The following is an 18,316-nucleotide window of genomic DNA, read 5'->3' on the forward strand; positions in this document are numbered from 1 at the left end:
GTGGGGAAAACTGGGTAACTTTTGTATCCAAAGGTGGTGCTAAAGAGCAAAGATGATATCATAGTTAAGTAATGTGTACATAGTTGATACTTTCCATGGCAGTGTTCACAGCCTAACACCACCCCCATGTTACATCATCAATTTATGTGCAAGACAATGGTGGCACCTTAACTGGTTGCACTGACAAGCTGCCCTAAGCTGCATGTTACATGCCACAAAAAAAAAAAAAAAAAAAAAAAAAAAACAGCGACTGCAAAAGGATTACCATTGCTCTTTGGAATCTAGCTTAGTAAATGGCCTTGGCTTCCAAAGGCACTGAGTTTGTCAGGGCTGCCTGGTGGTATAATAAATAATGCAAAATAGTTTTGTATTTGCTGCATAGGGATCACTGGGAGTGCCTCACTGGGAATTCTTATAAAAGTGGTCTCTAATATAATGTGGATGTCTGACAAAGTCTTGCCACTGGCATACCCTGCTCTGAAGAGCAGTACAAGCACCATTTTGATGACCTGAGGAGGAACTATCCTGTTCTCCTTAGCTGGTGGGAAGAAAAGGTCAGAATAAGGGCCCAGTCCCAATGTTTCTCTGCTGGTATGGCAACTGCAAGGTCTCAAACTTCTCAATGCAATGTCAAAATTCGACCAGCAGATAGTGGCAGCAACCTAATATTTCATAATGTATACACTTATACATACATAATACATTAAACATGAACAAGCTAAACAGACCGGTTTTGGCTAGTATAACACACAGCCTTCATCAGTGTAATGAAATACAATAAGCTCTTCCCTTATATACTCAAAGTTATGCCATTATGTGACTAATTAGAGATGCTCATTTAATCCAGGTGCAAATAAACCACCTAATTTGATTATCCATTTTCTTTCTCTTGTGTTTAATAACTCGTGCCAGCCTGATTTATTAGATTTGATGCCTAGGATACGATCAATTATGATGAAATTAAATGAGGCATTTTTATGTAGCATGGTGTGTTTGAATAGGGCATTAGTGTTTCTTTGATGTTTAACATCACTAAGGTGTTCTGATATCCTATAATTTACTGGTCTAGAAGTCTGACCTATATAGAAAGCAGAGCATTCACAGACAACAAGATATATTACCCAATCTGAGTTACAGTTAGCAAAAAAGGAAATGTCATATACCTGACTTGTATTCTTACTACTGAAACTTTCATTCTTAATATTCTGGGGCAATATGTACAATGGCCACAGGGGAAACAACCAGTAGCAATCTGTCCTTCAAGTGTACATTGTAGGCTTTCTTTTTTCTTATAGGGCCCTTGCTTGTAGTGATTAAAGTAAGAAGCCAAGTTTTTTTTTTCCTTTCCTAAAGGAAAATTGGCATCTATTCTCTATTAATCCAGAAAGTTGACTTTCTGCAAGCAAGATATTCCAGTTACGCTGGACACTATCCATTAGTGCCGCAGTGTTCCTTCCAAAAGTCGTAACAAACCATAAGATACTTTCTTGTCTATCTTCTTGGCTTTTATATTGGAGAAGATTTTCTCTATATATATTTTCTACCTTATTTTTAGCTTGATGAACATAGCTTGCTTTGTAACCCCTTTCTTTAAAGCTAAGGGTAAGGTCATCTCTGAAATGCTTATATGTGTCATTATCCGAGCATATAAGTTTATTCCTCATGTATTGTGACTTTGGTATATTTTTGCAGATATGTGGAGGATGATAGCTGGTGGCATGGAGAAGGGAATTATATTCTGGGAATTTGCGGTAAACCTCAGTAGTCAAGGTCTTATCAGGAGCTTTGATGACCATTACATCCAAAAAAAGTTATCCGTTCCTTATCTTGGTTTACCGTAAACTCAATCCCCCATTTATTTTCATTCAAATAACTAACAAATTCATAAAAATGTTCCACATCCAATCTCCATACCATCCAGAAATCAGCCAAATAACTTTTCCAAATGCCTATTTCGTTCATGTGCAGATTATGGGAGCTGTCTTATATAATTTGCTCCTCTATATATGCCATAAATAGGTCAGCATAAATGGGGGCAAAAGATGCCCCCATTGCTGTACCTTGAATCTGTAAATAGCATTTGTCATGATAGAAGAAGACATTTTTAGTGAGTACATGATCAGTAAGACAGATAAGAAGTGTATTGAAGCCAGGTTGGTATAACTCCGATCTATATAACCAATATTCTAATGCTTCAATACCATCCCAGTGTGCAATGTTGGTATATAGGGCTTTAACATCTAGGGTACAGAGTAACCAACCTGCCTCTAATTGCATTTCAGAGATGACCTGAAGCAATTCTGATGTATTCCTAAGGTGGGCCCTTACCCATTTAAGAAGTGGTGTAACCCTCCGGGAAGACCTATAGTATCTGGGAAGGGCTCCCTAACAGAACTTTTGTCTCAATATTTTATGAAATATCTAAAACCACTTCTTAAATGGGTAAGGGCCCGCCTTAGGGATACCACAGAATTGCTTCAGGTTATCTCTGAAATGCAACTGGAGGCAGGTTGGTTACTCTGTACCCTAGATGTTAAAGCCCTATATACCAACATTCCACACTGGGATGGTATTGAAGCATTAGAATATTGGTTATATAGATCAGAGATATACCAACCTGGCTTCAATACACTTCTTATCTGTCTTACTGAGCATGTACTCACTAACAATGTCTTCTTCTATCATGTTGGGAGGGTGGCCTAATGGTTAAGGTGCTTGCCTTATAAACACAAGGTACAGGGTTTGAGCCTCACAAAGAATAATTGGCTAGGCTTAAAATGGCTTGCAAGGACAACTAGCCTAATATGAACTTATAGGGGTTGGGAGGGTGGCCTAATGGTTAAGGTGTTTGCCTTACAAACACAAGGTACAGGGTTTGAATCTCACAGGGAATAATTGGCTAGGCTTAAAATGGCTTGCAAAGGCAGTTAGCCTAGTATGAACCTATGAACCTATGACAAATGCTATTTACAGATTCAAGGTACAGCAATGTAGGCATCTGTTGCCCCCATTTATGCTGACCTATTTATGGCATATATAGAGGAGCAAATTATATACGACAGCTCCCATAATTTGTAAATGGACGAAATAGACATTTGGAAAATATATTTGAATGATTGCTGGATGGTATGGAGATCGGATGTGGAACATCTTTATGAATTTATTAGTTATTTGAATGAAAATAAATGGGGGATTGAGTTTGCGGTAAACCAAGATAAGGAACGGATAACCTTTTTGGATGTAATGGTCAACAAGCTCCTGATAACACCTTGACTACTGAGGTTTACCGCAAATTCCCAGAATATAATTCCCTTCTCCATGCCACCAGCTATCATCCTCCACATATCTGCAAAAATATACCAAAGTCACAATACATGAGGAATAAACTTATATGCTCGGATAATGACACATATAAGCATTTCAGAGATGACCTTACCCTTAGCTTTAAAGAAAGGGGTTACAAAGCAAGCTATGTTCATCAAGCTAAAAATAAGGTAGAAAATATATATAGAGAAAATCTTCTCCAATATAAAAGCCAAGAAGGTAGAAAAGAAAGTATCTTATGGTTTGTTAAAAACATTGGAAGGAACACTGCGGCACTAATGGATAGTGTCCAGCATAACTGGAAAATCTTGCTTGCAGAAAGTAAACTTTCTGGATTAATAGAGAATAGATGCAAATTTTCCTTTAGGAAAGGAAAAAACTTGGCTTCTTACTTTAATCACTACAAACAAGGGCCCTATAAGAAAAAAGAAAGCCTACAATGTACACTTGAAGGACAGATTGCTACTGGTTGTTTCCCCTGTGGCCATTGTACATATTGCCCCAGAATATTAAGAATGAAAGTTTCAGTAGTAAGAATACAAGTCAGGTATATGACATTTCCTTTTTTGCTAACTGTAACTCAGATTGGGTAATATATCTTGGTGTCTGTGAATGCTCTGCTTTCTATATAGGTCAGACTTCTAGACCAGTAAATTATAGGATATCAGAACACCTTAGTGATATTAAACATCAAAGAAACACTAATGCCCTATTCAAACACACCATGCTATATAAAAATGCCTCATTTAATTTCATCATAATTGATCGTATCCTAGGCATCAAATCTAATAAATCAGGCTGGCACGAGTTATTAAACACAAGAGAAAGAAAATGGATAATCAAATTAGGTGGTTTATTTGCACCTGGATTAAATGAGCATCTCTAATTAGTCACATAATGGCATAACTTTGAGTATATAAGGGATGAGCTTATTGTATTTCATTACACTGATGAAGGCTGTGTGTTATACTAGCCGAAACTAGCCTGTTGAGCTTGTTCATGTTTAATACAGTATGTATGTATAAGTGTATATGTTATGAAATAATAGGTTGCTGCCACTGTCTGCTGGTCGAATTTTGACTTTGCAGTCAGAATAAGGGCACCAGAGGGATATTGTCACTAGTCATTCTACTTGACTGTTCCTTACATTTTCAACTATAGTTTACTATGCGATGCTTTTGTGGCTGTACCTTATGATTTTTTTATGTTCCTTTTTATCTGTCTTAGAAGGCTACTATGGAAAACAGCTTTCTGTAGTGTAAAAGAATGTAGAGATTTTCCAGGTGAACAGATAATTTTGAGTACATTCATTATGTAGCTTCTACTGAACATTGCAGAGCATTGGACTGCACAGACTCATAAGAAGGACACATGAACTATATAGCCTGGTATATTTCCAGTGTGAGCCATGCCTGTGTACAATGGGTTTATATCAGTCTGTCGAAAAGGCTGAATATCGAATACCAGATGTTCGAACTGTAAAGTTTGAACACTGGTAATCGCAAAGCTACGGCCCACCGAATTCTTTCCCAGGGAAAGAATTTGGTGAGCCATTTCTGTGGCTTCGCAAGTATCAGGACTGTGGTGGGAAGTTATGGGTCGGGTTCAGGTAAGTGTGCGATTGTGTGGATGTTAGGGTTAGGGCTCGGGTCAAGTGAGTGGCAATAGTGAAAGACTTTAGGGTTAGGGCGGGATAGGTGAGTTAGGGTTAGGGCACGGGACAGGTGAGTGTGCGATAGTGACAGACCTTAGGGTTAGGGTTTGGGTTAAGGTAAGTGGATAGGTAGTAGTGTATGTACAGTTTAGTGTAGGGTTAGATGTAGGAGTTTGAGTGTATGTGTGTGGATTGATGTTTTGGTGTGTTTGTGTTGCATGTGTGTTTCTTGGAACAACGATTTTTTCCCTGGGAAAAAAAATCACTGTTTTAAGACTTCAATGTTTTTGCAGTTCGTGGTTTGAAGTTCGAACATATAGTGTTCGAACTTCAGATGTTTCAATGAACTGATATAGACCCGTGTAGAACAATGGCATGATAGGTACATGATCCTCAATACTTCACACAGAGGAAATCCCTTTGTATACACAATACTGGTCTTGCCCAGATTTCTCACAGAACAGGGAACACTAGTTGTATCACTTCTATCCTAAAAGGTACTCATAGCATAGGTCCATGGTATTCTTAATGTAGGCAGTAGTTCTATGTGCCATAATATAATCATTACTGTATGCATGCTGTACAGCTATTTGATTTTATAGGTAAATATCTGCCTTATGTATGTGTGGTTGATGTGTTTTTCCTCTCTCTCTCTCTCTCTCCTCTCCCTTCCTTACCTGCTATCCTTTGCTTTATTTGTTTTTTTTTTTTTATTCTCTCCATTTATGATGCCATTTCTACAGCATTTGCCAGGGCTATGCCAGTGGTGTGGCCCAGGTAACCACTCCCATTCTTTCCTTGCATGCACTCCATTTGACTCTAGGCCTGCCTCCTCATTGGGCGCAATAGGAAGCAGGCAGGAGGGCTTCACTATGGCCTCTGATTTTGCTAAATAGAAGACATTGCCATAGTTCCCTCTGGTAGTACCACAGCAGGTGCACATTAAGTGGTCCACAGGGAGTTAGAGTAGTTGGTAGGGGAGATGATAGACCAGTGGCCAGAACCATGCATCCTCCACCTGGAAAAGGTAATCTTACAGCTATCAGAGTCACATTTCTGCTTGTTCCTGCTATAAGCACCTTATGGAGGGCCCCTGGGGAGGGTAGTCAGGGTGCTGTCTGATCTCTCCCTTTGTACTACACAAGCAGTGCAATATAGAAAGCATATCCAAGCTGTCCCCCCTGCTGGTGTTCTGTTCCCCTGCCTTGTGTGTCACCTCCTTCCCTTGTTTGTTAGTCATTCCCATCACTAGTGTCCTATCTTTGTCTGTACATATGTAATTCTACTGTTCCTCCCAACCCTAGTCTGATTCTAAAAAAGATCCATACAGATCAGTGCTCTATCCTGGAAAACAAATAGTAAAGAAAGGAAGAAAAATCCAAAGTGAGTCAACATCATCCCTTCCTATTTTGTTTCTGGTTTATATTTTTCTGTTCTCCTGCTTGTAACCTCACCTTCTTCCCATCCCTTGTCTTTTCCTTGCATTGCTCTCCTTCTTTCCCTCTAAAATAAATAAATAAATAAATAAAGGAAAACGGGCACCTGTTCCTGAAAAAAATATATACACTCTTCCTTGCCCTCACCACTCCTATTCTTACCTTCCCTGTTTTTACTTGGTATGTTCCTCTGCATGTGACCACCTTTTTCCTACCGTGCTGTATACCAATGTTCACTCTTTTTATGGTAAGATATAGATTTAGACATTGTTGTAGGCCTTTTCATGTGATTTGCCTGTTTTCCCATGACATAGTGCATGTTGTCTGACTCCTAGCTAAGCCAAACACACCAAAGTTAACATAAGTACAAATACACAGCACAAGATTTCTCAATTGGCTAAACAGCACATTGTAGGCAACAAAGATATTACTTTTGTTCTGTAAAGTCCTGCATATATTCAAAAGAAAGCAAAAACTAACAGAAAAGCAAAGTACCTTTTCTCCAAAAAGACACACCTGCAACCACTATGTGGACTGAGTGATTGTTTTTTGTCTGACTCACTCCTACCCAAAGCCAGATTGCTCCCATTAGTTATTACACTTTACAACCCCCCCCCCCATCCAATATGGTCTCAGCAAAGTGATTTAAACCTCTCCCCTCCAGCAATATAGTCTCAGCAAAGGTGATTTAAACCTGTGGTGCCATCTTGGATTCTCAAAGCAGCTGCCCGTGCCCCTCTGCCCTTCAGTATACCTTGAAATAAGTGCTTATTCTTTCTGAAACAACAGTTGCAAAGTTATTGTAATATTTCAAGTATTTCTAGTATCCTGTTTCTGTTTTTTCTCCTATAACAGAAAGTGCAGTTTATTTGAGACAATTGTTTAATATTTTGTACTATGATGTTTTGTTTTTACAGCCTGATAGTTTTTGCTTAGCATTCCCATGTAATATGTAGCGGTGCAGCCCTAAGCAATCTGTCTGTGCTGTACTATGTCTCTTTTGCTGTAACATGTATTTTGTAGCTGTTTCTGTAACATAAATGCAACTTTAGCAGAGTCTTGCAGGAAACTATCTGTATTTTGCTTTTTATTGCTTGCTGCGATCTTATGAAAAGCCACTTTAAGTCTGTTTCATTGAAAATAGTTTGCTATTTATGATTCATGCAATGTGTTTTTAAGCCCATGTTTGGAGGGCTAAGATTTCTAGGCTTGCAAGGCATTTAAAACTGTATTAACACATAGTATACTGTCTAGCAAACTATTGGGAGTGTTTCCCTTCTCCTTCTGTTTAGCTAATATGCATCTGGTGACTCCTGTACTGTTTTCTTAGAGCTGTATGCTATATTCTATATACCATGTGCACATACGTGGGTGGTTTATCACATATATTGCACTGGTCTATTTGTGCTGCATTTATTCATTTGTATGCTTTAAAACTTCTACAAAATGTTAGAATTGCACTCTGCCCTGATAGTAATGTTTTAGTTTCACATTTCATGCTTGCATTTCTCAGCTATGGTGTTCTGTCTCTCCTGTACTTCCCTCCAGCTTCCTCAGTGACCCTAATAATTGCAGCTGTTTCTTACTCTCCATTCTTATTTTTAGATTTCCACAGCCCTTGTGAACGGGTTGCTCAGCCATTCCCCTCCTACTGGTCGATGGCAGTTTTTACCTGCTCTAGCAACTTCATAAACCTGGCCACTAAACAATAAAAGGGAAAAAATCATCCAGAAAGAAAAAGGACTAAAAAGCATTGTAGGTGCACCTGAATTCTACAATATTTTGGGCTTATCTCTGTATTAAGTGCATAGTGTATTTTGTTAACTGTAGGCCAAGGATGGCAGCTGCCCCCCCCCATTCGCAAGCTAGCAATTCTTGTAATCTTTAATTACAAATATATTTAATATACAGTCACATACCCTTTTAGTAGTTGTTCCTGACTCCCAGCTAAGCCAAACACACTAAAGTTAACATAAGTACAAATACAGAGCACAAGATTTCTGAATTGGCTAAACAGCATATTGTAGGCAATAGAGATATTATTTTTGTTCTGTAAGGTCCTGCATATATTCAAAAGAAAACAAAAACTAACAGAAAGGCAATGTACATTTTCTCCAAACAGACATACCTACAGCCAGTCTGTGGATTGAGTGATTGTTTTTTGTCTGACTCACTCCTACCTGAGGTCAACCTGCTCCGCTTCCCTCCCCCTCGCTTTGCTCAGGCTCACTCCACTCCTTACCCTACCCCATTCCCACCCACCCCTATCTCATTTCATTTATACCTAAGCTAACCACACCCCCTGTACAGTTCTCCAATCCACTTCCCTCCCACCTCAGCTAACCACACCCCTCTATCTTCAACTCTTATACACAACTCCCGCCCACTAACCCCACCTAGACTCAACCTCTCACAATACCATACTAAACTCTTTCCTATACCTCACTTCCTGATCCCACACCCACTGCCAATCAGAATGAAAGGCCAAAACTGCTTGCCTCTACAACATTCTATTATCAGGCATCCTCCTCCTTGCTTACTATGCTACTAACCCCCATAACTTCAAACTCACTAAGTACCCATCCCCAACACTTGTATACATCTCACCACACCTCCCATGCAAACCTTATCATTATATCATCACCAAGACTTACCTAGATTTAATACTAATGCCCTCCCTTCAAGACATATACAACACACCAACACTCAGTTGTCCCGCTACAGGTATAACCAACTTAGAACCAAACTGAAGCACCTAATTTTGTACTCTCTAACAAAAATAAAACTCCAATCAGATATCTGTCTCAATCCTGGACCCATCTGTACCTGCCATGTAACCTACCCATTGCCCCCAGATTCTGTTCCTCCACATCCACCAAAAATCTCACAGACACCACTACCTATACATCTTTACCTATTACCAGTAACTCTGACCTTCTCATTACATGCTTTAATCTTAGAAACCTTGCAAACAAATTACCTGAATTCCATGCCACCCTTGCCTCCTACACCCCAGACACTGCAGTCATAACTGAAACCTGGTTAAAGCCCCCACATCAAAGACTCTTAAATTACTACAAATTGTTACAATATTATAAGACAGGACAGGATAAACAAACATGGTAGTGGTGTAGCAGTTATGTTTAAAGAATCCGTTAATCTAGAAAAACTAAACTGTTCCCCACCAGACATCTCGCATACTGAATTCCTTATAACTCACCTCCAAATTAATCCTCACAAATCCATTAACATCATAGCCATCTACCTACCACGAGACAACAACTTGCACAACATAGAATCCCTCCTATCCTGGTCATCTTTTTCTCTATCCCAAGAAACCATCATTCTAGGTGATTTCAACCTAGACTGGTTCTCATGTTCCTCCAACTCCCTTACCTCATTTATAAACTTATACAACTTCACCCAAATTATTAACTATCCCACCCACATTTTGCGTACTAACAAAAAACCAAAACTAGTGAAAACAAAAAAAGAGAGCGGATTTGTAGAACTAAACTCCTTTATTGGTAAGCGCTTTCATTGGCAAAAGGTAAGCCAACTTCTTCAGACTCCCAACCTCTGTTTACATACATACATACATACATACATACATTAGTACTAAGCTAACTGCTCTTGCGAGCCTTTTTTAAGCCTAGCCAGTTATCCCTTGTGAGACTCAAACCCTGCACCTTATGTTTGTAAGGCAAACACTTTAGCCATTAGGCCACCCTCCCAACCAGCACAAGAGGAGGAATTTCTTGCTTCACCTGGAGGAGCCTCAGAGGTGAATACCATGGGTGACTTAACAGTTTTGGTACACCAGTTGCTGAACCGAGTAAATACGCTCACGCAGCGTGTAGAAGCTGCCAACAACACAGGGACTTCCAGAACACCAGGAGGTAACACATCTATGTCATCAATTCCGGCTGGGCAATCGCAGCTTCTAGCGGCGACACCAGCGGTGAGATCTGCACAATCTGGAGCGATGGTTAACAACAATGGCGGTCCTGTTAACTTGGCTACAGGCATTCAACCATTGGTTTTACAACCTAGGATTACATCATCATCTAGTGACATCCCTTCCATGGGTATGTACCTCAATAACAACAACTTTTTTTCTAATAATGACATCTCCGGAGTTACTAATGAAATATCTAATAATAGCAACTCCATGGTCGGACATTTGAATGAGTTTGATGCAAAACTTTTTAAATGCAGAAAATATCAACTCGAAGTGTCCTATCTGCAAGAATGTGTTAATAAGAATATTGTGCCGAAAGGGTTATGCCAGTGGCGTTACCCTAGCGGCTTAATAAATAAATCAACATTTCATCTTGAACTGATAGCACTATTCAATTGCCAGGGCCTAGAGTTTTTAGATGCGTTGATAAAACATTATCTTACACAGATATCCACTCTCAAAGTGGATTTGGAATTGCTGGAACAGACTATAAAGAATGCTTCTGATTTTGAGCGTTACAGATATGAGTATTCCAGAAGTTTTACCAGCATTGACGCTAGTATTAATAAAAGCATTGAGATTAAAAGAAAAAAGATTAACAGGGATGTGACTGCTTATGCTAAAGCAACTGCTTACCCCCCACCACCGTTAGTACCTGCTGCCATGGTGGTTCAAGAGCGGCCACCTGGCCCAAGTGCTTTGAGTGGAGAAACTGACTTGGAAAATGAGGATGATATAATCATTCCCCAAACAACAGAAGTACGCCGAAGTGAGCGCAATCATAATTATCAACAGAAGAATGGCCCAAGGCGAAAACCAAGTTTGGGGGGGGGGGGCTCTATTGCTCAGAACAATATGAACAATCAAATAGGAGACAATTTTCAGCAGGGTTTTCGGAGTACTCTTACCGGCCAGCAACAAACAGCACAACCAAGGCACAACAAGAAACAAGCCTCACAAAGGAGGCACCAAAACAGAAGGAGGAGGTAGTCCAGTGCCTACCCAAAGTTTTAGTGAATACAGAAGGAGACTTCCATATCTTTAATTTTAGCTCTTTGGAAGTTGATGAGGAAATGGCCAATTTGTTTGCCAAAGGGCTGATTTTTGTTCCGGACCACAGAGCTGACGTAGTCAGAACTGTTATAGACTTGAAAATGTTTGTTCGTAAACTCAATTTGACTTGTGAACTGGGACAAAACTCTGGACTTCTTAACAGTTTAAGAGTTTCAAGTCTGTTCAACCCGCCCCTCCAAGTGTCATTGGCTATGTTTGAGAAAATTTGTGAAATGGACATTAGGCATGCACTTAATTATGGTGTAGCTAAGTATAACAGAAAAAGAAACATCACTGTTAATGAAAGGGATCTTCTCAAACTGCTTAATGTATGTAACGTGAGGGTTATGAAACCCGATAAAGAAGGTGGGCTGGTGTTTATGGACCAACAGGTCTATGAAACAAGAATGTTGAGTTTATTAAATAGTGATGTATATGTTAGTGCAAGCCAGAATGAGCTAAATGGGGCATATAATAAAATTAATAGCATGTTGAGTGACCTTTTTCTTGAAGGGAGCATAGATGTGAATACATACCATTTTTTGACCATGCCAGCCCCAGTAGTTCCAACATTGTTTGGTGCCCCTAAAATACATAAGGATCTAAATAGTCCACCCTTTAGACCTATTGTGGATGGTAGGGGTTCTGTGACATATGCTTGTGCCAAGTTTGTTGACTGCAAGTTGAAACCGTTTGTTAAGTCAGGGACACAAGTATGTCAAGATTCTTGGCATTTTTTGGAAAATATTAATGCACTAGAGTTCAATGAACATCACATTTTCCTTACAGTTGACATCAAGGACCTCTATACCTCCATTCCACACCGAACAGGAATCGAATGGGTTAGAGAGTTCCTTCACATAAGAGGGATGGAACATCAGCAAATTAATTTGATAGAAGTTCTCCTTGAAATAATACTGGAGAATAATTATATTCTTTTTTCAGACAAATTGTTCCTCCAAAAGAGTGGCATTGCAATGGGCTCCCCTTGTGGGAGCAGTTTTGCTAACAGTGTCTTGGCCTATTGGGAAAGGTCCTTCCTATTTAATTGTACAACATACAAAGAACATGTGGCCTGGTACACAAGGTACCAGGATGACATGTTCTTCTTGTGGAAGGGGCCGGTGGACATGATTAATGGGTTTATAACTGAAATTACTTCATTTACTTCATTCTTGGAATTTACATACCAAGTAGGCCAAAATTAGGTTAATTTTTTGGACATCCACCTTAGTAAAGACAATAACAATAGGCAATTTAGTTCTACCATCCATCGAAAACCCACATACTCTAATACATTTTTACATTTCACAAGTTGCCATCCCCTCCATCAGAAAAGGGCAGTAGTTAAGGGATAGGCAGTAAGAGCAGCGAGGATGGTATCCAATTTCGATGATTTCTTAGAGGAGTGTAATCTCCTCAAGGAAATGTTCTTAAAAAGGGCTTATCCTTTACCCTTAATCGATCAAGTGATGGAAGAGGTACGTAATAAAAGATCAATAGGGTATTTTCAACCTTTGGTACAAGAAAAACAAGTTAACACAACCCCACCAGTGGGGAATGTTATTAACATTTCCCAGGGAAAAGAAAAGTTATTGAATGGGGCAACTAGTTTTTTAACAACCTATTCCCTAGATGCAAGCAGCATTAGGGAGATTATATGTAAAAATTGGTCTTTAATACAACAGGATAACGAATTAGTCAAAATGTTGGGCACAACACCAGCTATAACATACAGAAGAGGTCTCAATTTGAAAAATTTGGTTGAGAGACCGAAAAAAGCTTTAAGAGGCCAAACTGGTATGTTTAAATGTGGAAGATGTGCCCAATGTAAACATATTAAAGTGACTAATAAGGTTAACATCAGAGATAAGACCTATCAAATTTGGGGTAGACATACATGTGATTCCCAAGGGTTAGTATATGGGGCTGTCTGCAACCAATGCGAAGGTTACTATATTGGAAAAACAGAACGAAAGCTCAAGCAAAGAATATACCAGCATCAATATAGCATTGATAGGCAGATCAGTACAAATGCCCTTGCAAGGCATATAATAAAACACCCAGACCATAAGATCAGTTTTATTGTCTTGCAAAAAGTACACCATAGCAGCAGGGGTGGCCCATGGCAACTTAAACTCGAGGAAATAGAATTGGCATGGCAGATCCGTACCATGGCTTATATTATGCCAGGTTTAAATGAATATGTATCTGTCAAATGTTTACTCAAAATAAAAGCCTTAGCTAGATAAGCATTACAAGCCTTTTTGAATAAATAGATCCATTTAGGATCTTTTAATATACATGGTTTTAAAAATTTAGTAATTTTAAAGTAAATATATTGCCATCACAAGGCTGGGTGATTTGGTATTTTTAATATTGAGATAAATTAGGCTTGAGAAAGTTTATTGTCTAAGGTTTACTGATTTTAGAAAAAACTATGTAAAACAAATCTCTGGTTCAGCAAACAAATGGTTACTTGTGGTTTTTATTGTTGATTGTTTTTTACTTAATTAATTGATTGCTTGATTAGACTAACACTGTGTATAAAAGGCATTCCTTTTCACATGGGATTGTATCTTGTATGTTTTTCGATGGTCTGAAGAAGTTGGCTTACCTTTTGCCAATGAAAGGGCTTACCAATAAAGGAGTTTAGTTCTACAAATCCGCTCTCTCTTCTTTTTGATCCCACCCACATTGACAATCACTCAATAAAAATCACTTCTAGACTGGATTTTAACAAACAAACCAAACCACAGGTACTAGGCAAGCTGTCTACAAGTCATGCTAAGTGACCATGGCCTGGCCCTACATTTATAGTTAGGAAGAAAACACATATCCAAACCAGCATCTTGTGCAAATACACCCGTAGCAAAAAATATTTCTCCTCTGACACCTTCAATTTACTACTACAAAACTGCGATTGGTCCGCATTAAAAAACCTGCAACTAGACCTAGCTGTGGAATACTTCAATAATAAATTCCTTGAAATATTAAATAATCTTGCCCCCTCAGAAAAATTTGCCAAAAAAAAAAAAAAAAAACAGCTACCATGGTTTTCTAAGAAACAAAACAACTACTGAAACAAAGAGATAAGGCCTGGTCACTATGTCATATGACTAAAAATAACAACAATCTGACCCTTTACAAACAACTTAGAAAATATGCTAAGAAAAACATCATCAAGGATAAAAGAACTTATTTTCTCACCTGCCAAGAAAAATACCAGCGCAATCCACAAAAAATCTGGCAGAATATCACCCTCCTCCTTATCCCCGGTAAAACCCCTATCCCTGCCCCCCTCACTACTAACTCCTCTGTGCCATTAGCTTCACAATTCAATTCCCACTTCATCAACTCTATCACTTCTGTCCTAGATAATAAAACAATCCCACCACTCACTGTCCCCAGCCCTACCTCTAATGATGCAAACTCCTTCTCCTTTATTCCCATATCAACTTCCTACATAAAAAAACTCCTATGTAAATTATAACCCTGCTGCTTAGCTGCCAACCAACTTCCAAACGAATACCTAAAACTAGCTGCCCCCATCCATTGCCTACCTCATATCACTACTAATAAACTGCTCTATCTCCGAGCAATAAGTTCCTAAATTATGGAAAATCTCTCATATCATACCAGTTCATAAGAGTGGTCCATCTAGAGACATAAATAACTACCATCCCATTGCCATTCTATCCACCCTTGCCAAAATTCTAGAGAAATGTATCCATCAGCAACTCATAAATCACCTCACTACCAGCAACCTACTCTCCAGCACCCAGCATGGCTTCAGGCCTAAACACAGTACTAACTCAGCCCTCATAACATTTGCAGAGACCATTTGCCACCTCAAAAATGAAGGATAGCTAGTCTCAGCCATTTTCTTAGATATGTCAAGTGTGCTAGCTTGTACTGCATTTAAAGTGTTTTTGCTACTGTTATAACTGCTCTTCTGAAAAAAAAAGACAAAGAAAAAAGTTCTAAGCTTGTTTCCCACCTTTCCTGTAACTAGTCTGGTCCAGATACAGATTTTATTGTATCCAGGACTGTTTTGTAAGTTTCTGAGCCCCCCAGACCTTTCTGTGTTGGAGGGAAGCATTCTAGCTTATCAGTGGGAGTGGTAAACACTAGGTAGCCTATCTACCACAAGAGGAGTGGTTTCTGGTCCAGAAATTGGAGTTTATTGGCCATTTGGGCATTTTTCCATCCCTTTCAACTTTCTAGATTAAAAGCCCGTGTTTGTGCACCGTGCAGCGGTGCTCAGCTGAGGTAAACTATTATCGGTGCTAGAAAGTTTGCTCTTCAATTTTCCCCTTTGAACGAGCTTGTTCTTTTACTTCTTGCACTTCAATTAGCTTAATCAGCTAGCACTTTAACAGGCTTTTGTAGCATTTATTGTATCACACTTAGGTGGTATCAGCACTAGCTGTTCCTATGCAGAAACAGCACCAGTACTTATTAATTATGACTACCCCTCCTGGTATGATTGTAGGGCAATTTCCTGTGCTGTCTCCTGCTAACCTGGTGCACTTATGCATTCTGAGACAGTGTGGCAACTGTCTAATGTACACAGACAGCCCTCTCCTCTTACAACCCAACACTCATACCTGTGAGAGATGCACTTATATCACCAAAATGGAAGCAGTGCATGCTCCAACCAAGACCGGACAAGCTGCTCAAGAGGAGAAGGTCAACACCTGTAACTCACTACATAGAACACACATCCCTCCAAAACACCAACCATCACAACCCACACATAGAAACACAAACCATCCACCCTCCTTCATGAAGGTTCTCAATAAAAATTTACCCAAACAACAGAGACCCCCAAGACAGAAATGCACTAGACCACCACAACACAACACCAACCCCAGAACTCATAGCTCTCCACCACAGTGTGCCCCTCAACCCAAGTCCTTAAGGCAAAACACTTTGCCCAATGTACTAATCATAGGAGACTCAATCGTGAGGCACACTGATGTCCCACTCACTAGGTTGAATAAGGAGAAGGTGACAGTCAGTTGTCTATCAGGTGCCAGGATCCATCACATAACACATGCACTCAGGGCACTCCACAACAAGTATAAATATGACTCAGTCATTGTCCATGTGCATGTGAATGACCTGAGATGTACCTCTCTAGACTACATGAAAAGAGATGTGATGGAACTCTCAGATTATGTGGCCCGGGCAGGTATAACCCTAGCCCTGAGCAGTATTCTACTGTCACCCAGAATGATATCACAGTATATGCAGAAAATGATTGACTTCAACAATTGGCTAAGTTTCTGGTGTCATTCTAAAGGGATCCAGGATCTGTCTGCCTGGGACGGCCAGAGATGGCCTGCATCTGTCACCCCTGGGATTCCGGGTACTGGCTAAGGCTCTTGCCACCCCTATAGTGCCTATTTTAGGCAGTGTTCCAAAGACCAAAATTCCACTGTAACAGCTGTAAACAAATGCAGTCTAAGGGTCATGCTGCTCAATGCTAGAAGTCTAAATTTCAAGATGCACTTGGTCAAAGCTCTCCTCAAAATGGAGAATGTCAACATCTGTGCTGTAATGGAGACCTGGTTTAAAGAGGCAGAAAGAACCCCTGTGCTCCCAGGGTACAACTCATTCCATACCATTTGGCCCCATAATATGGATGGAAGCTCCAAAGGCAGTGGTGCCTCCATAATCTTAAAGGATATGCACACCTCTAGACTGGTAGACCAGCATAATGCATCCAAAATACTTCAGGTGCAACTAACACCAGGTAAGATGGCGATACACATCATAGCCTATTACAGAACCCTAAACATGTCCCTAGACTCACACACCAACTTCCTAAGCACCCAGGAATCTATCAAGGTCCAACCCAATGCTCTCATACTAGGAGACTTCAACTACCCTTCCATCAACTGGGAAAACTATTCAAGTACCAATGTACAGGCCCAACACTTTCTGGAATTTATCAATTCCAATGCCCTGGACCAGCTCATTCTAAACTCCACTAGAGGAAGTAGTATCCATGACCTAGTTATCACCAACATGGGAGACCGTTGCTCCACAGCTATAGTCAGTTCCTCCCTGTTTAAATCTGACCACAAACTGATCACTGTGGAAATACCCATCACACCTACACCCCCCACTAAGGCGACCACCTTGAAAAACATCTCTAAAAATGACTTTGGGCTCCTAAAAGCAGAGGTGGCTAACTTCTCGGCACCCATGCCAATGGAAAATATCTGCATGACTACCAAATCATACACAAGCATGTACACAAATGAATGGACCTTGCCATACCAAACAGAAGTAAGACGCTTTCCTCAAAACAAAAAGAAGTCAATCTGGTGGTCCCCAGCCATCAATAAACTATACAACAGAAGGAAGAAACTGTTGCAGAAAAAAATGAAGTCACAAGACTGGAAACCTCCCTTATTAGTCTCAACAAAAAGCTGAGATCCCTTATCAAATCCTCTAAAGCCAGATATGAAGGCAGAAATGTGGCTGACACCAAAACCAACCACAAAGCCTTCTATAGCTATATCAAAAACCTCAAAGGCAATACCCAGATTTGCTCTGAGTTATTGCACAATGGCACCTCCTATACTGAACCAACAGATATTGCCAACATACTGGCTGATATATTCAGTACCAGCTTTACCCCCCCCCCCCAGGGCTTTATAACAGTACCAGATGAAAGCCTGGTACCCACCATTTCTGTGGTACAGGTAAAAGCTGCTTTGTCCAAAGCCAAGAATACAGCATCCATGGGACCTGATAATATTCCTGGCTGTGTCCTACATGAGCTACAAAAATGAACTGGCACCACATCTGTGTGCCCTGTTCAATCACAGCCTTACCTCAGGCTATATCCCTAATGAATGGTGCACTGCTACA

Source organism: Protopterus annectens, chromosome 2.part2 (assembly GCF_019279795.1).
Source record: "Protopterus annectens isolate FY-2018-M chromosome 2.part2, PAN1.0, whole genome shotgun sequence".
In the NCBI taxonomy this organism is placed as follows: Eukaryota; Metazoa; Chordata; order Ceratodontiformes; family Protopteridae; genus Protopterus; species Protopterus annectens.